Genomic DNA, 19579 nt, shown 5'->3' on the forward strand with positions numbered 1-19579 from the left:
TTTAGTGTGATTATACCCATTTTCATTGTTTCGGTTAATTCCCCTTTTAAATATATATTATTTACAATTTCAACTACCTCATCTCCAATTATATTCCAAAATTTTAGATAAAATTCTTAACCTAAGCCATCTATACCTGGTGATTTATTGTTTTCGAAATTTTTAATATTATTTAGACATTCTTTTTTGCTTATAAATTGGTTTAAAACTGACCAGTCTTCCTCGTTTGGTTTATTTAATTCTATTTTCCCTAGATATTCATCAACCTCTTGATCATGAAAGCCATCAGAAGTATATAGGTCGAAATAGAAATCTAGAATTATTTGTATTATTGATTTTTTTTCGTCAGTGGGTTTATTGTTTTTATCAAATAGTGATTTTATTTCCTTCTATGTGCCTCTTTTTTCTTCTGCTATTTCAAAGATTTCAATATTTTCGATATCTTCTTTATAAAAACACTCTCGTGATCTGATTAATGTTCCCATTTTCTCTTTTGTTTCAATTGCTATTATTTCGTCCTTAATTGTATTTATTATAGTGCAATTTTGAAAGGGTTTTGCTTCTTCAACTACTAGTGAGTCATATAACTTATTCAGCTTAGATTTACTAATTTTTGTTTGGACCCTTGAGAAAGTTATTGTTGTTTCTTTTATTTGTTTTTTTTTTAGGATATCCCAACCTTTTAGAGGATCATATTTCAGTTTATCTTCTCTCCATTGTTTGATAATATTTGATATTAATATGGTATAGTTTTCATTTTCAAGTAAGCTATTATTCATTTTCCAAAAACCCGGCACGACCCCATTTTTGCCGCTTATATTGTATGTTAATCTGAACAATTTTATGATCTGACTTTTTATACGGAATATGTTTAATTTCTTTAATTTTATTAATAAATTCATTATCTGCATAGAACCTGTCAATTCTAGTACGAGTACCCGAGATGTTGTAACACGTAAAATTTGCCTTGTCGTTATGTATTTCTCTAAAAACATCTTTAATTCTTAAATCATCTTTAATACTTTTTAATTGATCAAGTATATATTTGTTAAGTCTGCAATTCATGTTATTTGATTCTATTTTGTCTTCTATGAAATTAAAATCTCCAATCAATTTATACTTATTTTTTGTACTATATTGTTCTAGATTTGAGACAGCAGAATGTCATAGAATAATCGTTGTTCCTCCCTCAAACCACATTGTGGTGCATAAAGGTTTAGAAGATTTATGACAGTATCGTTATAAACGTAACTATTATGGATGAGTCTACCTTTTAGCGGTGTTGGAACCCTATGAGATTTAAACAGTTTTAAATCTTTACTAATTATTGTTATGACACCTGTATATCAACTTACACCATTTGAGAAGTCTACATTTTTATTAAATTTCTGTTTTATATCATGTATAACACCTGGTGACAAATAACCAGTTTCTTGTAAACAGATTATGTCTATATTTCTATTGTCATCTAATATTTCATAAATTTTGTTTTCAAAACCATTTCTATAATGTTTAATGTAAAGAGCAGCATATTAATGTAATTATATATAAAAATAGAGTAAACAAAATATCAATATATGAGAGTGATTGTTATGATTAGACATTTTAATAGTTATATGGGAGGGGGTTTAGGATTTGCAGTACTAGTATTACTGCTTTTTTGCGTCTGAGTCTTTGCCAGTTTTTGATCTTTCCCTGTTTTAACAGAACTCTCAATGCTTAGTCTATCTCTGTTTCTCTTTTTTTCCTGGTCCTTTTCTCTTTCCGGAATTTTTGTTTTGTCTTTGTCTTTATTTTTATTAACTCTCTTCGCACTTAATGATTTACGTTTTGGTAGGGGAGTTTTATCACTTGCTATGTCGCAACCATCTTTGACAGCATCAGAATATGGTTTGTTCGATGACGACCTACGGGCTATAATCTCATCACCTGATTTTGCAGGTTTCTCGCCCTTGCTAGCTTTTAAAGTCGGTGTGCTTTTTGTTTTATCCTTATTAATTCCTTGTGTTTTATCTAGACCCTCTGAAGGAACATCTGTTTTTGAAGATTTTCCCGAAATTGGCGCCTTTTCACTTAATGTACAATCAAAGTTAAACCCATTTCCAAATTTTGCAAAAGAATTTAGAATATTAGGATTTTGTTGAAACACTGAATCGGAAATTTTGTCTTCCACTATATTTTCATCTTTGTCTTTGTTCTCTAGCACGGTTTGATTTCCACATTGAAGTTCCATGTGGTCTCGTTTCCCGCATTTCAAGCAAGGAACTGGAATAAAATCCGGGACTGGGAAATTTTGCGGACAATCTTTTGAGATATGACCGTGATCACCACAAGAATAACACTTTTTACCTTGTAGTTGACCTTCATATTTTATTGAGACGGATTGGCCTTTAATATACAGTTTTTTGGGGATTTGTCTGTATAGTTTGTTTATTCGCACAATCCCAACTCCCGATTGTATGTTAGGAAACTCTTTGAATGTCGGAGAGATTAGTTTTTGAATTTCTCCATAAATCTCAAATTTTTTCCTAACCGCCATTGGTTTTATTTCAAACGGGAGGCCGAAAACAATCACAGCAATGTAATCTCTCTGACTTAGGATTAGAGGTTCAGCACGCCTTGATCTAAATGTAGTGTCATTAACTACAAAGGTTTGAAATTCTTTTAGGAAAGTTTCTAAAGAATGTTCGTCCCGACATGTTGCGAGGTAGCTACTTTTTCCTGATTTTTGAAAGCATATAATGAGGTCTGTAATGTTAACAGAAGATTGAAGTGTGAACAAGACATCTCTTGTATTTAATTGCTCTGCAGTTTCCCTCTGGAAATCAGTATTAGATTCATCAACATATATGACTTAAGTGTTATTTCTTGTTATTGTGGTATCATTTTCCATATATTTTCGAAATAAAACATCATTTTCAGATATAACCGATTCTTGATCTTGGTAAGCTTCAGCATTCGCATTAGTCATTTTCAAATTTTGCCCTTGTCACAACTAATGTGACTTAAAATGGCAATAACCGGGATAAACAGTGACTAAAGCTCACCGACGATAAAAGTCAAAATTTGTTATGATATATCATTATAACTTATTTATTTCGTATAATGAGCTATGATGTAATAGTTATACACCGAGGGGTAGGTGTGTCTGGATAAGAAACCCCGTCGGCCGGAGGTCGGAGGGGTTTCCTATCCAGACACGCCGTATCCCGAACAAACAAAAAATACATCATGCTCCTTGTATGCAGTTGTCAATATGGACGGGTATAAGACGGACGACATTTTGTGGCAAGCGTTGGATTTGGTAGAAGAGACTTAAGATAAAGGCAATATTATAAACCAAAGTACTTACCTGTATCAGTGTAATGAAGGTAATCATAACTGTATTTTATATCTTACGGTTTTATAACCCCCTCCCTCACCTCTCGAGAATAAACAAACATTCATATTCGGACATACTAAGGGATAAGTGTGACTCGACTATCAGACACGCTCAACATACAAAGATACAGATTTAATATTTAGGTACTCCCTTTTTGGGGGCAAACAGGGGCTGATCCAGTTGGGGGTTCCCAACTCAAGAGAAAAAGGGGAGCGGGGGTCCAACCATTCAAATACATTGATCTTTTAAATAAAAGTCGGGTCCAAACCGCAGAACCCCCACCCCCAGATCGGCCAATGGTTAATCGGGGGGAAGTGGGGGTCCGGGAGTTAGAATCTCCATTTTTTTTTAAAAGACCAATGCTTTAGAATAGAGACATATGACTGGGATAAAAAAAATACCTTCAAGCAAAGGAGTATTAAAAATAGATGCTTAATTTTTTTTTCGCTATTGAAATTTCCTCAAATGTGTTTTTTTTTAATATCTTGAAACAATTTGTAGTGAACACTATTAGTAATTTCTTATGTTCATGCTATTTAAAAAAATTATCAATTTCTATTGTCACGAATAACAATGGACTTTGTTTGCGGGATGTAGAAGCAGGGGTTTCCAGAAACCCCGCTCGTCACACCCTGTGGTCAAAATCCTTTGTTATTCGTAACAATAGATCTATTCAATTTACACTTGTTTCAGAAATAGAAACTATGAAGTATAACAATAGAACTGGGGTGTAACAGTAAAGTAAACGATACGAATGGCTTTGATTACGGTTACGGTTATATGTTTTTGGTGGACGGCTTACCAACTGGTAATTGCACCCTGGTAACTAACTTTTTGGAATGAGTCCATTATATTAGTAATATTTAACTTTTATCTCTTTTTTAATTATATTTATAGCTTTTATTATAATACTTTGTCCTTTTTAAATCTCAATATTAATATTCTTATAACATTTATCTCTTTTTTTAATTATATTTATAGTTTTGATTATAATATTTTTCCTTTTTAAATCTCATTTTTGAATCAATTTTCAATCAAAAATATGAATTCTTTATAAGATTTTACAGGTAAATAATATTCCTAAATTGAAGAAACAGACTTTAACTGTTAAAACAACTATTCCCCCTATGTTTATATATGCATGTAATTAAAAGTGGGCAAACCAGGATGAACTGTAAATAGGGATAAACAATAGGATAATCCGTTACTGAGAACATGATTATTTTTACGTTCATTCTTCACAATTAATAAACACCAAATCCTACAATTTCATTGGTCAAGAGCACTTTTCTATATTCTAACATGTACTAAGAACATGCATTTATGATACTTAACCCCTAACGGGCGGGATTGTGCTTGATTTTCATATGATGAAGACATAATCTTTCAATCAGTTTAATTGAGGTCTGGAGCTGGCATGTCAGTAACTGCTAGTGGTAATTTATGTTGATCACTGTAATTTTGCTTAGTTTCTTCTGTTACCGATTCTAACATTGGTGGCCCTGGACTGTTTTCTGCTATTTGGTCGGATTGTTGTCTCTTTGACGCATTCCCCGTTTCCATTCTCAATTTTATATTTTATAAATAAGGTAAATGGTCACTAATTAGGTAACAGTCAGATTAAAATATGTCACTCACTGTTTAAACTGAGAATTTCAAATTAACACACCAAAACATGTTGATTAAAAGTTATGGATAAGAAATGTAGATAGAAACCAAAATATAAAATAAATTATTCAACACAATGAATTTAACTTTAAGTCCGACTTGTCAGAATTGTGAATTGTAAATAAAAGTCCAAAATAATAAGAATAGCATCTTTTTTGCTCGGTCGCATATGCCTCTCCTCCCATTCAAGTCCATCCTCGCGGACTTGCGAACTATCGAAATCGTCCTCCTCTGCGAATAATGTATAATGTCTGGTGTTAGGATTATGTCGTTGTTGGTTTTGGCGGGAAGACAAAAGGTGGTTTTTCTGAAATTCTTCTGTCAGCTGATTGATAGAATCTCCATAAAAGTTTCATTCTCCATCGTCTGTTTTTTATCAGAAAATTCATTGCAACGTACAGTCGTACTGCATACAGTTCATGGACGATTTTCACACACTTGTCTTTACTTTCTACACTTTGTTGCAATTCCTGAAATTGACGTACATATAGTTGAATGTCATTAAGCCTGGGACTATTACACTTAACTAGTCCTAGATTACTCGAATCACTTTGTTGTTTTTGTTAAATGTAACCAGGAGACTGGCTACTGGAATGACGATGATAACGAGGTGCAACACCATCGGTTGCAGAGGTTGGCGATATCAACGATAGACTATTTCAAAATGACTTAAACCTTGTCACTTGCCTGAGAAAACTCGCTATAACTAAACTGGTAGAATTAGACACAAGTCTATGCAGTCATTTTAATGATGCAGGATGGAATACATGTACTTTTACAATTTTGGCGGATGTTGTCATTTCGACTGCCTTACTCTCGCTGAAGTAAGAACTTAAGAAAACATATGTAAATTAAGAAGTTTGCTAGGTTACAATTTCATAACAGAAAAGAGGTTGTCGAATGACAATTAAATAATACTGTTAGCACTTAAAACTTTAGGAATTACCAAAAGAAGATAACAAAAATCTGTCGCTTGGGTTTTATGCTGAATAAGCGCTTATTGAAATGAATAAGGATAAATTATTCTTTACATAAGAAAAACTTAAAAACTATGTGAAGCTGTGACTGTATCTATTATTTATCAAAAGTATGATTTTGAAACAAATTTCCGTCTTCGTGAAAATATACTGACACATTGTTACTTATATCACAAAAAGCTTTATAAACAAAAATCGTTACATGGTAACAAAATTGAGATAAATATATATTTCGTTACCCAATTTGTCATTAAGTTATTGAATTCTCCGATTTCTCATAAAATTTTATGAAGTTCTTAGAGCAATTCGTTGTCTTCAACCAATAGATTTTGAAAGTGAATAAACATTGACGGACAAATATTGCAAACCAAATAATTTCGATAAAATAATATTAAGTTTTAACAATATTTTAATTGCAATTTATGACCGAGCATTTTAACCTGAAGTGTAATAATAGTATTTATCTATTTTAAAAAAGTCAACACAATGATTTTTGACAATCGGGCATATCTTATCGGATTTTCAAGTGTCCTCCCAGTTACACCTGTCCTTTTTTATATACTTTGATTGATACTGTTTAGTTATAATGAGGAAATTTGACAAATTGTTATCAATATATATCATACTTAATTATAGTGTAAAGATGAAATGGAATCAAAATGCCTGACAGAATATTCCAGAACCGAATAAGGTAACTCCATTGGTACCGTTTATGTTATTCCAAGCATTGCAACACGTATTTTATTTTAAAATGAATGAAATAGACGTTAATGTAAAATGTTATATCTAATTACATGAACTCATTTCTTTTCAGGTTCTTGATATAGTCAACAAATCGATTGAAATAAAGGATGCGCACTTTGAATTGTCAGCTGCCGCACGTGCAAACGAATTAGTCGGATTGCTTGGGGAACACATTTTTCCTTACGAAACGTTATCTAAATCTATTGGTCTAGAATTTGATGAGGATTTTAGGCAATTCCTATTGGAATTTCTAAATGATAATCTCTCAGTTATCGTGGTTCATAACCGAACAAATAAAATCGTAGCATGCCTAGGACTTGTCTAAGAATATGATGGAATGCCTGAGGTAAAATTAGCAAATAAGAAATGGGCTTTGATAGTGGAATATTCGAAGTATAGACAGGAGGACATGGACGTATATACACGCTTTAAATGTAATAAATCTGTAAATCTTCTTTTCCTTTGTACCCATAGGCTGCATAGGGGCAAAGGATTAGCAACAAATGCATTCAGAGCGGCTCTATTGTTTGCTAAAGAACTCGGACCATTTTCACGGAGAAGGGTCTGCACTTGCATCACAGAAAATATTTGAAAATTTTGAGTTTGAAATAATTCACAGGTTTAAAAACGAAGAATATGAAGTTGATGGAGAAGTTATTTTTAAGAATACCGGAGACGTCAAGGAACTCATATGCTATGTTAAAGAAATGCACTAGCTTTATATTTTCATAAACCACAAAGAAATGAATTACATGTAGCTGCTTTGTCTCATTATGTTTGTGTATGTGTTCAATGTTATATATTGACCTTGTTGTGTGAAGAGGGCTTACATATATGATGAATGTTTATCCTTAAAAGCACTGCGGAAGCATAACAGATATCAAAGTGCTAATTGAAATAGGCATATTGATGAATTATAATTTAAAAGAACACAATTTTCTTGTCTTATTTTTTCTTCCGAGTTACGCAGTATTGAAAATGACAATTTAAACATACATTTTGGAAGTATATCATTCCTTTGTAAACTTATGCACCACCGAAGGTGCAGCCACAGCCAAAACGAAGTCATGGATGCCTTTGACGGTCAATGAATTCAAGTTCTAAGGGGATGACCATTTGATTTTCTGAGGCTGGAGAATGGGACAGTAGGATTTTGGAAATGAATATTCTGGCATTGTAAATAACTTTGCCAAAGACGGGGTGAAAAATGAATAAGTTTTGTCCAACAAAATGCAGGACAATGCAGGAAATAATTGTGAATGAAAATAAGTTGTACTAGCAAAAAATGAAAACGAATATTCAATCCGGAAAAAAATCTCCTCAGAAGATCAAATGGTCGCACCTAGTCATGGTATACAACATGTGCTTGGTTCGGCATTCATCCGTGACCAGTAAGCCGGAGCATCCAGTCTGGTTAAAAACAAATTATGTCCTGAAACCGTTTCGATTTGTTGATGTTGATTGGTGTGTTTAACGACCTTGACTTGCTATAAAGCATTCGCACGGTCGGCTCGATTTGTGTATGTCTCTGACTATTCAAGAAACGTCCCGAGACAGGAATGGAACATTATGTAAAATATATTAAACGAAATAATAGAACAAAGTCGTAGATGCATTGCTAAAAGTTGTGCTAATCTGTTAACTTTTAAAGTTGTCCACAGAGGGCAAGAATACATGTATACTTATATCATGCCGATAAGACAACAACTAAATATACGATGCACACCGTTTTTTTTTTATCCGTCCGGAGTCCGTTCATTGAACTTTAAGGCACAGGAAATTACCGGACTTTTATGCCCAGCCTTCATTTGAGCACCTTCAAACCCCAATTAAATATAAAATTTTTAACAGCGTACAAGTAACTTGGCATACAATATTCTTAATGTGATGAGATCAAAGCATTCTCTTTCAAATATCTCCTTTTTGTTATACCAATATCTAGAACATAGTTTTACCCTTGAATTGGTGTCTAAAATGTCTTATTCATTTCCTCCATCAATTGTCGTAGCAAATCGTATACTCATGTTAACATACATTGAGGATTTATATCAGGTGATTGAACTCTATATATAATAAACCTTAAATCATCTAATTTCATTCATTTCCAAAAAAAAAATAAAACAACATGTTATAGATTTCATGCGTCCGAAGCGCTTTTCTGGATTTACCTTCATCCTCAAAAAAAGCATTTGTTTTACCAACACAATGCTCTACTAAAACACGTCTATCTGTCAACAGTGTCTATAGTTCCGTTTTGTCATTTGGTAATTATTCCCTAGAAGTTTACGCAATATTGAAACGCTGCCTCCCTGGTGCTAGAGTCGGCCACCAGATAACACAGGGTCACAAAGAAAAAGAAAGTAAAAGGTTCTATAAAGTGTAAGGTTCGACGTCCACTGTTTACCGTCGGACCAAAACACGTTACAGAAAGGGAAATCGTATATTTGTGGTTATATATATATTCTCAGTTTTTAAATAAAATATCTGAATAAAATAAGGTTTCATATTTTATTAATATCAAAAATAATCCACGACGGAGAGAATGGGTCTGGCAGGCTCTGTCACTGGTCTGTTCGGGTTCCCGGTAATGGTTGGTCTTACAGAATACAAACAAACTTTTGATAATAACCAGCTAATAATATACAATTCAACAGTTAAGTAACCCGGTGGTCCCTTATTTGGACTCTTTCAATAATCCAAATTTAAGGATATTATCACCATTTCACAGTATTCAACATCGACTTATCATCATAAAACATCTAAAACAAATATTAAATATAGAAAGCAACAATTTTACCCCCGTCACTAACAACCTTACTTAGGACTGTCATTAACCACCTTAGCACCGTTCACCCACAACTTTATTTATTACTATCACTAACAACATTAGCACCCTCACCGGCAATATTATTTAGTCTCGTCATTCATAAAATAATTCCTTTCGCTAACAAACTTAATCACTGTCAATAGCAATATTAATTAACACCACCACCCACAACCTTAGCACCGTAACCCACAACTTTAGCACCGTCACCCACAACCTTAGCACTGTCACCCACAACCTTAGCACCGTCACCGACAACCTTAATTTGCACCGTCTATATAACTACATTATAATTAGCACCGTCACCGGCAACCGTATTAAGCACCGTCACCGGCAACCCGATTAAGCACCGGCACCGACAACCTTCAATAAAAACAAAGTTAACTTTCAACGCTTGGTTGTGATTATCAGACACATTTTAGCTTCTATTCAAATTTGATACTTTCCAACTTTGCCAACCCAACAATCCGTCGGTTCTGTAGTTACTTTTGCTTTTATACTTCCGACTGACCAATGGCAGAGCTTGTTACATATTGTTTACCAATTGGCAACCATGGATCACACAAGGGAAATTCCCGTAATGTTAATATTATTTGTAAACATGGAGTGATCTTCATCAATAAAGATGGTTTTTGACTTTAAATACATTAGTAGATCATTAGAAGAGTTTTATTTGAGTTTATATTTTAATAAGGTAACTACCGCGAAAATATGGAATCAGTACGTGAAATAAAACTTCTTGACAAACTAACATACACAAATCTGTCGTATCATTGAAACAACAGCCAAAATAACAAATTATAAGTCTGACATTACTTGCAACATTAGACATCTCACTAACATCTATCATTTATCCTCAATAATTTCCAGAAACTATACAGACATAGATTTACTATAAAAAGGGGGGAAGGCCGGCATTACATTGCCCCCACCTTTAAGGATTTGGTCCCCAAATACATTCGTCTGTAAGGTTTAATTCAACTAGAACCAATTCATTATTATTTTTTTTTAAACTGACGAACATACAAGAAGAAATGCACGAATAAATTCATTCATATTAACCACCTACACTTACAGAACTTTTGTACTTTGATTTTTGTCAACTCTTGTTTCAGGTTTTTCCTTTCATTCTGATATTCAGGCTTGCAAACATTTTGAAATGCTTCTCTAGCAAACTCGTTTTATTATTCTTTGCTCCATAAACACTGACCAGTAGTTAAGTCACTCATGTGTCTATCTCTATTGAGCAAATTTGTCGTTCCTATCTATTCCTAAATAATTATTATTTTTTTTTTCTGCTCTTAGTTTTTTGTTTTTTTTTTACACCCCTATTGTGTATCACATATATTTATTTCACTCATTATATTCATATTCTGGCTTGCAAATATTGTGAAATATTTCTAAAGCAAACCCGCTTTTACTTAGCTTTACTCCATAAACATCGACCAATGATCTGGTCAATCTCGTGTTTATCTCTATTGAGCAATTTTCTCCTTCTATCAACTTATTATTCTTTACTATTTATTCTTCCAGTTTTAACAACATTATTTGACATTGCCTGGACTTGTTCCCCCTTTTATACTTATATCCGGGCTTGCAAACATTGTGAAATGTTTCTCTAGCAAACCCGTTCTTATCAAGCTTTGCTCCATAGACACTGACCAGTAGTTAGGTCAAACATATGTCTATCTCTTTTGAGCAATCAATCACAACCTTTATTTACTATCCGATCTGGGAAATATTTTATGTACACGCACCCTTTTTCGGAAGGTGCCTCGTTGTGTACCTCTCGTTATTTACTGATCAATATCTACTATATTCTTACTGATCAACTCTCAAGAATCATACCTTCAAGGTATATATTTGACTGGCCAGGCCAAAATATCTACATTTCAGTATTAAACTGAGACATTCTTGTCATTTATTGAGCTTTCATCATCTAGCTCAACTCTACATCATATACTCTCCTATTATCATTTTTTTATATTTTACTCTATTTACGAGTTTTAAGAACAATTCTCTTGATAGGGCCTCCGACTAAGAGCGTAATCATCTATTACCTTCCTGCTAGTGTGCTGAACAATTGTATATATATAGCACTACCTATAACCAGAGTTTCTAACCATATTATCAGTTGACCTTCTATATTTTTATTTTTATTTCTAAACCAGAAGTGACCAATACAGATCAGTATATTCACCAAAAGTGTTTATAAGTTTTAAACAAATTGCAACAAAATAGTATTTAGCGCCACTGCAGGCCTTGCCTTTATTAATCATTTATATCCAGAGTGGAACTTCTACAATCTCTGCTACAGATATTTTACAGCAAGGGATAACCTCATCTTTAATTATTAAACAATCCTTAGTGAAAGGAAATCAACATGATATTTATACATATAAGATCTGTTTCGGTATAATAATTGTCCAAAACAAATCTGTCTTTAAAATAAACACTAGCCCCAACTAAAACGAGTGTAGGAACTTTTAATTACATATAATATATAAATCTATAGTAGCCAAAACAAAACAACCGTTTTGCTGGCACGACATAATATCAAAATAATAGTATTGATAGTGTCGAGAATTCATTCTCGCTCCCGACATCATGGACATTTGTCCGTTTTCCTAACCACGAAATGCCCCTCTATTGTTAAAGTTTCTATTGAAATTATTCTGATTTCTTTTGTAATTATTATCTTCTCTGAATTGCTGACCATTTTGATTTTTTATAATAATTACTTCACTCGTCAAAGATGCAATACTTTGTTTGATTTCATTTATTTCCCGTTTCAGCTCATGCTCTTGAACGGTTTCAGTATCGACAATGCGAACATTTCGACCTTTCTGTATATCAGCAACTCGTAAGGCCTCAAGTCTAACAGCAATATTCTCGGCCTCATTGATTGATTTTGGTCCAACCTCCCTTAATCTGAGACGTACTTCTGTCTCGCGTATTGCATCAGGGTTATGATTGCCAATGAGACAACTCTTCACAAGACACCAAAGGACACAGAAATTAATAGCTATAGGTCATCGTACGGCCTACAACAATGACCAAATCCCATACCGCATAGTCAACTATAAAAGGTCCCGAAATTACAAATGTGAAACAATGCAATCGAGAAAACTAATGGCCTAATTAATGTACAAAAAATGAACGAAAAACAAATATGTTACACAGCAAAAAACGTCAACCACTGTATTACAGGCTCCTGACTTGAGACTATATAACCAAGAGGGACCTAACATAATTACCAAAACACGTGAGATCTATATAACCAAGAGGGATCCAACATAATTACCAAAACAAGTGAAGAGCTTTATAACCAAGAGGGACCTAACATAATTACCAAAACACGTGAAAAGCTATATAACCAAGAGGGATCTAACATAATTACAAAAACACGTGAAGAGCTATATAACCAAGAGGGACCCTACATAATTACTAAAACACGTGAAGAGCTATATAACCACGAGGGACCCTACATAATAACCAAAACACGTGAAGTGCTTTACATCCAAAAAGGACCCTACATAATTACTAAAACACGTGAAAAGTTATATAACCAAGAGGGACCCTACATTATTACTAAAACACGTGAAGAGCTATATAACTAAGAGGGATCCAACATAATTACTAAAACACGTGAAGAGCTATATATACAAGAGGGACCCTACATAATTGCCAAAACAAGTGAAGTGTTATATATCCAAGAGGGACCCTACATAATTACTAAAACACGTGAAGAGCTATATATCCAAGAATGACCCTACATAATTACTTAAACACGTGAATAGCTATATAACCAAGAAGGACCCTACATAATTACCAAAACACGTAAAGTGCTATATATCTAAGAAAGAACCTACATAATTACTAAAACACGTGAAGTGCTATATGACCAAGAGGGACCCAACATAATTACTAAAACACGTGAAGAGCTATATGTCTATTAAAGAACCTACATAATTACAAAAACACGTGAAGAGCTATATAACCAAGAGGGACCCAACATAATTACTAAAACACGTGAAGAGCTATATGACCAAGAGGGACCCAACATAATTACTAAAACACGTGAAGTGCTATATATACAAGAGGGACCTAACATTATTACCAAAACAAGTGAAGAGCTATATAACCAAGAGGGACCTAACATAATTACCAAGGAAGAAGGACGAAAGATACCACTGTGACAGTCAAACTCATAGATCGAAAACAAACTGACAACGCCATAGCCAAAAATAAAAAGACAAACAGACAAATAATAGTACAGATGATACAACAAAGAAAACTAAAGACTAAGCAACACGAACCACACCAAGAACTGGGGTTGATCTAAGGTGCTCCGGAAGGGTAAGCAGATCCTGCTCCACATGTGGCACCCGTCGTGTTGCTTATGTTATTACAAATCCGGTAAATAGTCTAATTCGGTAGGTCACATTCGTGAAAAGGGAAGAGTATTGTAGTTACGACATAAGGAACATATCCGATATCATCTGTTAGGGACCTTACATAATTACTAAAACACGTGAAGAGCTATATGACCAAGAGAAACCTTACATAATTACCAAAATACGTGGTGAGCTATATAACCTAAACTTAAACCACATGAAGAGCTTTATGAAATACTGTTGATTTCCGAACTTTTAATTGTACAATGTATTTCAACTATTTCTGGTTTCTACATTTGTTTATGTTCATTAAATTATTTTACATTTTTATAATATTGTAAAAAAGGAAAGTTTAGATCTCCATGAAAATTGAGGAACTTCCAAATCATGCAAATTCAAATGTTACAATAATTAGCTTTGAATTGGGGAAGCAAAACCAAAAAGAACTTTATGTATAAAACCATTTTCAATAATGCCTGGAAGATTTTAATCAATTTTAACTTCGCTTTAATCTAATAAAATTTCTATAGATTTATTATTTCCTTTACTTGTATGTAACGAGATAGTACACAAACGAACTAACAATACTTAAATAGACCAGTAAGCAGTCCATACAACAGCAAAATATCTGTTTGGCTACCACAAACCATACTCATTGTAAGACAAAAGAACGAATTGTTTCCATGAGCGTCAATCATGTAGGTCATATTGTAATTTTACCTTCTACTGTGACTTCCATTTCTTTATAATCCCAATAGATTTCACCGTGTTTCATTCTGTCTTAATGTTATAACACCTCCTATTGGGTTGGCATATTCAATTGTTGGTTTGCAATACCTAACATATATTGGTTTTGCAGTTTTATCGGTTTTTCCAATGCCATTATCAGCTACGCAAATATATTCTCCTTGATCCTCTCTTGTTATTGAAGGAAAATGTAACACAGGTCCCTTAAAAATCAAAAGTTAATTTAATGTATCATGCAGCAGATGTCAGTTGGATTTGTGTGTCCGATAAAGGTACGTTTAAGACTAAAAGATTAAAAGAATTGTTGCCGTGGGATTCATACTCGATAGTCATTTATGTGTTATTGAATATAAAAATGGGAGAGAAAGGGGGGCACTACGGGGAAAAGTAAAATTTTATTCGATGTCTACTTGTTCTCAAATCCGAAAAATGACGTGTAGTTTCAAAGGACATTGTGATAAATAAGAAACATTTACTAATACCAATTATGAAGGTAATTAATAATCTTCTTTCATTCCCAAGAACTGGGGAAAGATCGGTTAACTGATTGCAATGGTTGCGTGTTGAATGCGTGTGTGGTCCAGGGACAAATGTTTGAAACGATTTTCAACCATTATGTATTAACGTAAAAACTTCTAAAACATTAGGAACATAGGGAAATGAATGCTCTAGAGAGCTTTATCTATCACCTCGATATATGCGCATCTTCAACTATTGCCATTCTCCAATATTGTAGACAAGAATATAAGTCAAAAGTAAAATTGTTATTTTATAAATCATCTATTGGTGATGATTTGTACTATAGTTTTTGCCCAAAATACAAAAAAAAATATGAAGATCCGTCATTTAAGGGCAATAACTCATATGAGTAATAGACATTTATGGTAAATTGGGGTCTTAATTAAAATCGGTAAACAAAATAATTGATAATTTGCCAAAATGTAGTTTATATCACGTTTTTTTTTCCCAATATGGTAACAATAAGGGTGACGGCGATTTTTGTCATGCTACAGGTTATTCAAAGTTATCAGAATCTGTATAGATTATACATGGACAAATCAACTTTAAGTGATAGATAGAAAACTCAGCAAAATAATTTAAAATGAAATATGAGACGATAATTCTTTTATTGTGCTTTCAGAATACTTAAAGAAAACTTGAAGTCACTTGACTCGTTTTCTTGCTACAAAACAAAATATGACAAAATTGAAAAAAATCTTAATCATACCAAAAAAATCTGTAGTTTTTTTTTTTTAAGTCGTTGTAAAACGATAATACTCATAATTTTCTTTATTTAGATGAATAGAATTACAAATTTAACAAATTACATTCCTCTCTCAAAATTTGTATATTCTTTTAAAGATGAAAACCGATTGTGTTCTGCTATTTTAAAATCAAAGATGGCGAAAGACTTCCAATCTACATTTAGGGCAATCATTTCTACCGACGATTTCTGCTATATAAAGATAGGAAGATGTCCTATGTTTGCCAATGAGATAACTCTTCCCCAGAGACCAAATGATGTTGGAGATAGCAACTATAGGTCACCGTATGGCCTCAAAAATGAACAAAACCCTTACCGTAGAGCAAGCTTTAAAAGGTCCCGAAATGACAAACGTAAAACAATTCAAACGAGAAAACCAAAGTTATGACAAAACAATAAACGAAGAACAAATGTGATATACAGCATCAAACGAAACCATTGACCATTTTTGCAATTAAAAGTTTCTCAATATCTATTACATTTGTCAACATAATAAGTATAACAGAAATGTTGGGTAATATTCTTCTTCAAAGAGATCTTCTGTTGAGAATAGACAGCGGATAGGTCTGGTCATTTTGAATAATTCTCTACCTATTAGGTTTTCTATATATATGGCACTTTTTATTACAATAGACGAACTTGTAATTTATCCCTATGTCCTATGTTTAGCCATGACGGTTATTTTGGTCTGCTAGTTGGATAAAACACATTTTTTAAATTATATACACAAATAATTATTGCGGCCAAGTTTGGTTCTTATTGGCATAATACTTCAAAATGAGAAGATTTTTATTTAATTTTACAATCGACGGACGACGAACGACGATGGATGTCAATTTAAGCTGAGAAATAGCACCCTTGACCCGTTGGGTCAGATGAGCTAATTAAAATGTGATATAAGAGAAGATGCAAGTTTGACAGATGACAATTATATCTTCGCTTCAGAGGAACAACATTTTGTACACGCAAAATTGGTAAATAAATTGTTTGCAACATGTGGTCGCTTTACTGTTCAAACATTTATATTTCCATTGTAAAGACGACAGTAATTATATTTCCTCAAAAGCAGTAAGTCGCTGTTAAGTTAATGACGTTGTGCAGTGGGCTAGTCAAACTTTGATTGAATAATATGTTGAATATTTTCATTTAACGAAGTATGGGGGATTTTGTCATTTCGGATCGTAAAATAGCAGAAATATAAGTCAAGATTTTTAATGAAATAAACAAATTCTGAGACAGGAACCTTATATGTAGTTGCATATTGTTCAATTTCACCGTTTAATGTTGGTTACACTATGATTCAAAGGTTTCAACTCTTTTTTGCCCAAAACAATGTACCATGTCAATCCCTTCAAGGTAACTTAGATCCCCCCCAGTTTTTGGTGGGGTTCGTGTTGCTTAGTGTTTAGTTTTCTATGTTGTGTCTTGTGTACTATTATTTGTCTGTTTGTCTTTTTATTTTTTAGCCATGGCGTTGCCAGTTTATTTTCGATCTATGAGTTTGATTGTCCCTCTAGTATCTTTCGTCCCTCCTTTACATTCATCCGGTATGCACAATAAAGGTTTCGGTTTACATAAAATGAATCCTTTATCGCTTGAAGGGAGTTCAAAAATGATTAAAAATCTGGCATTGATCTCTAATCGACGCATAATTTATGTTAAAAGAATACTTACAATATAAAATTTTTAACTTGTTAAATCAAATCCGTGAAAGTAAAAAAAAAAATAAACGAAAAATATTTTTTTTTAAATTTTGATAGCTAAAAAAAAAAGGGGGAAAAGTCATATCTGAACATAAAGCTCCTACTAACAGAAGGAAAACAAAATTGATCAACATATTTCGGCTTGTTACGAATATGCGTGTCCTGAACTTGGTCTGACTGCTCCATGCTGACAGCTTTTTATATGAATTTGAATATTGAACTCAGGTCAAACGATTATTGTCCAATTATATAGCGTAGATAGCTTTAAAACTCATTTATGATAATTATTCATATATACCGCATTTAGTTAATTTAAAAAAAATTTATATAATTTGACATCCTGGTACTCGGTCAAGTAAGAGCGACATAAAGAAGTTAAATTAAGTTGACAATCGTTATAACTTTTTGGGAAAATTAACTATTTCATGTTTCCTATAGACGACAAAATCATCGGAAAACAGCAAACTTTCGCCCTAAATTGCACCGATAAATGATTGATTTTACTTTTTTTTTGTTGGTTGCTCTTTCTTGACTGAGTACCAAGACGTCATACCACAGAGTATGTAACCTGTCTAAAAATATATAATCCGGAGTCAAAAGTCGGTAATATGAAAAATGTCAATTGAGAATGAACACAACATTTCTTCCGCTATTTCAGATAAAACTTATTAAGTCATTGATTGATAAGCTGAAAAAATTAAAAACAACACGTTTAATAATTCCATGCGTCCGAAGCACTTTTCTGGATTTACCTTCATCAGGAACGCTCAATGCAAATTATTTGAAATCCGAGGGATGTATAAGTACCGAAACAGTTGAAGAGCTACATGACAAAAACACTTAAAACAAATAGCCAAATTCATCTAAGGTCAACTTTGCCTGAGGTAGTTGAAACCTTAGTTTCTTTATAATTTCAAAATTTATAAACGGACAGTTTTATTAAAATTTGTTATAATGTTTACCGCTGTTGTCGACATATCATTGATCTAGTCCTTTTTAATGGGATTCATGTCACTGGGTTTCATAGGAATTTAGAATTATTCAACTTCCATTAAATATTGAGCAAACAACAAAAGTACAAATGGAAAATATATATATGATAGAAGACAAGGTTAAATTCAATTATAGAAGCCAAGTTTAAAGTTAACATTACGATTTTATGTTCTGAAACCTAATCGACGAAAATCGCCGTATCATATGTGACTTTGACTTTCAATTCCTCGTATTGTTACAAAGTGCTGATTCAACAAAAAATAAAGGTCAAATTAAAGTTTATTGAACGCTTAGTTATTTACAAAAACAATTGAGCGCAATTGGTTAAAGGGTATCAGGATAGCTGTAGTAAACAGAGAGGATGAAGTCACTTTCAAGTAACATTCTGTTTTGCGACATTTAGTCTTAATCTATTCCTCAAACCGTTTTTGGTCATATAATTTTGAAATCATTTGAAATATTTTATTTTAGTATTGTTTTGTTTTGTTTTTCAGTAATATTTAGTTTTTAGGGGATGAATCGTAGGGGTTATGATGTTTTATTGACCTAATAACTCATGTCTAATTTTTACATATATAATACTAATCCTATTCCCAAATTTAAAATTTCTAAAGGAGTATGAATTCGCTTACCCTGTCGAATCAACCGGCCTCGCTCCTTTTGAAGTTCAGAGTTTCTGCTTGTTACCTTGATTTGTCTTTTCCTTATCAATTGTAGGGATTTGAACATCGGTAAAATACTGTTGTCCTAATTTAACGTCATATGGCAAATTTCTAGACTCAATTAGAACGACGAGAAATATATAATTAATACATTAGGTTGAACGGGATGAAGGACGGAAAATTTGGACCGCTATTGATGGAAATGCAGAATAGCGCAA

This window comes from Mytilus californianus, unplaced genomic scaffold (assembly GCF_021869535.1).
Source record: "Mytilus californianus isolate M0D057914Y unplaced genomic scaffold, xbMytCali1.0.p SCAF_9, whole genome shotgun sequence".
NCBI classification, from domain to species: Eukaryota; Metazoa; Mollusca; class Bivalvia; order Mytilida; family Mytilidae; genus Mytilus; species Mytilus californianus.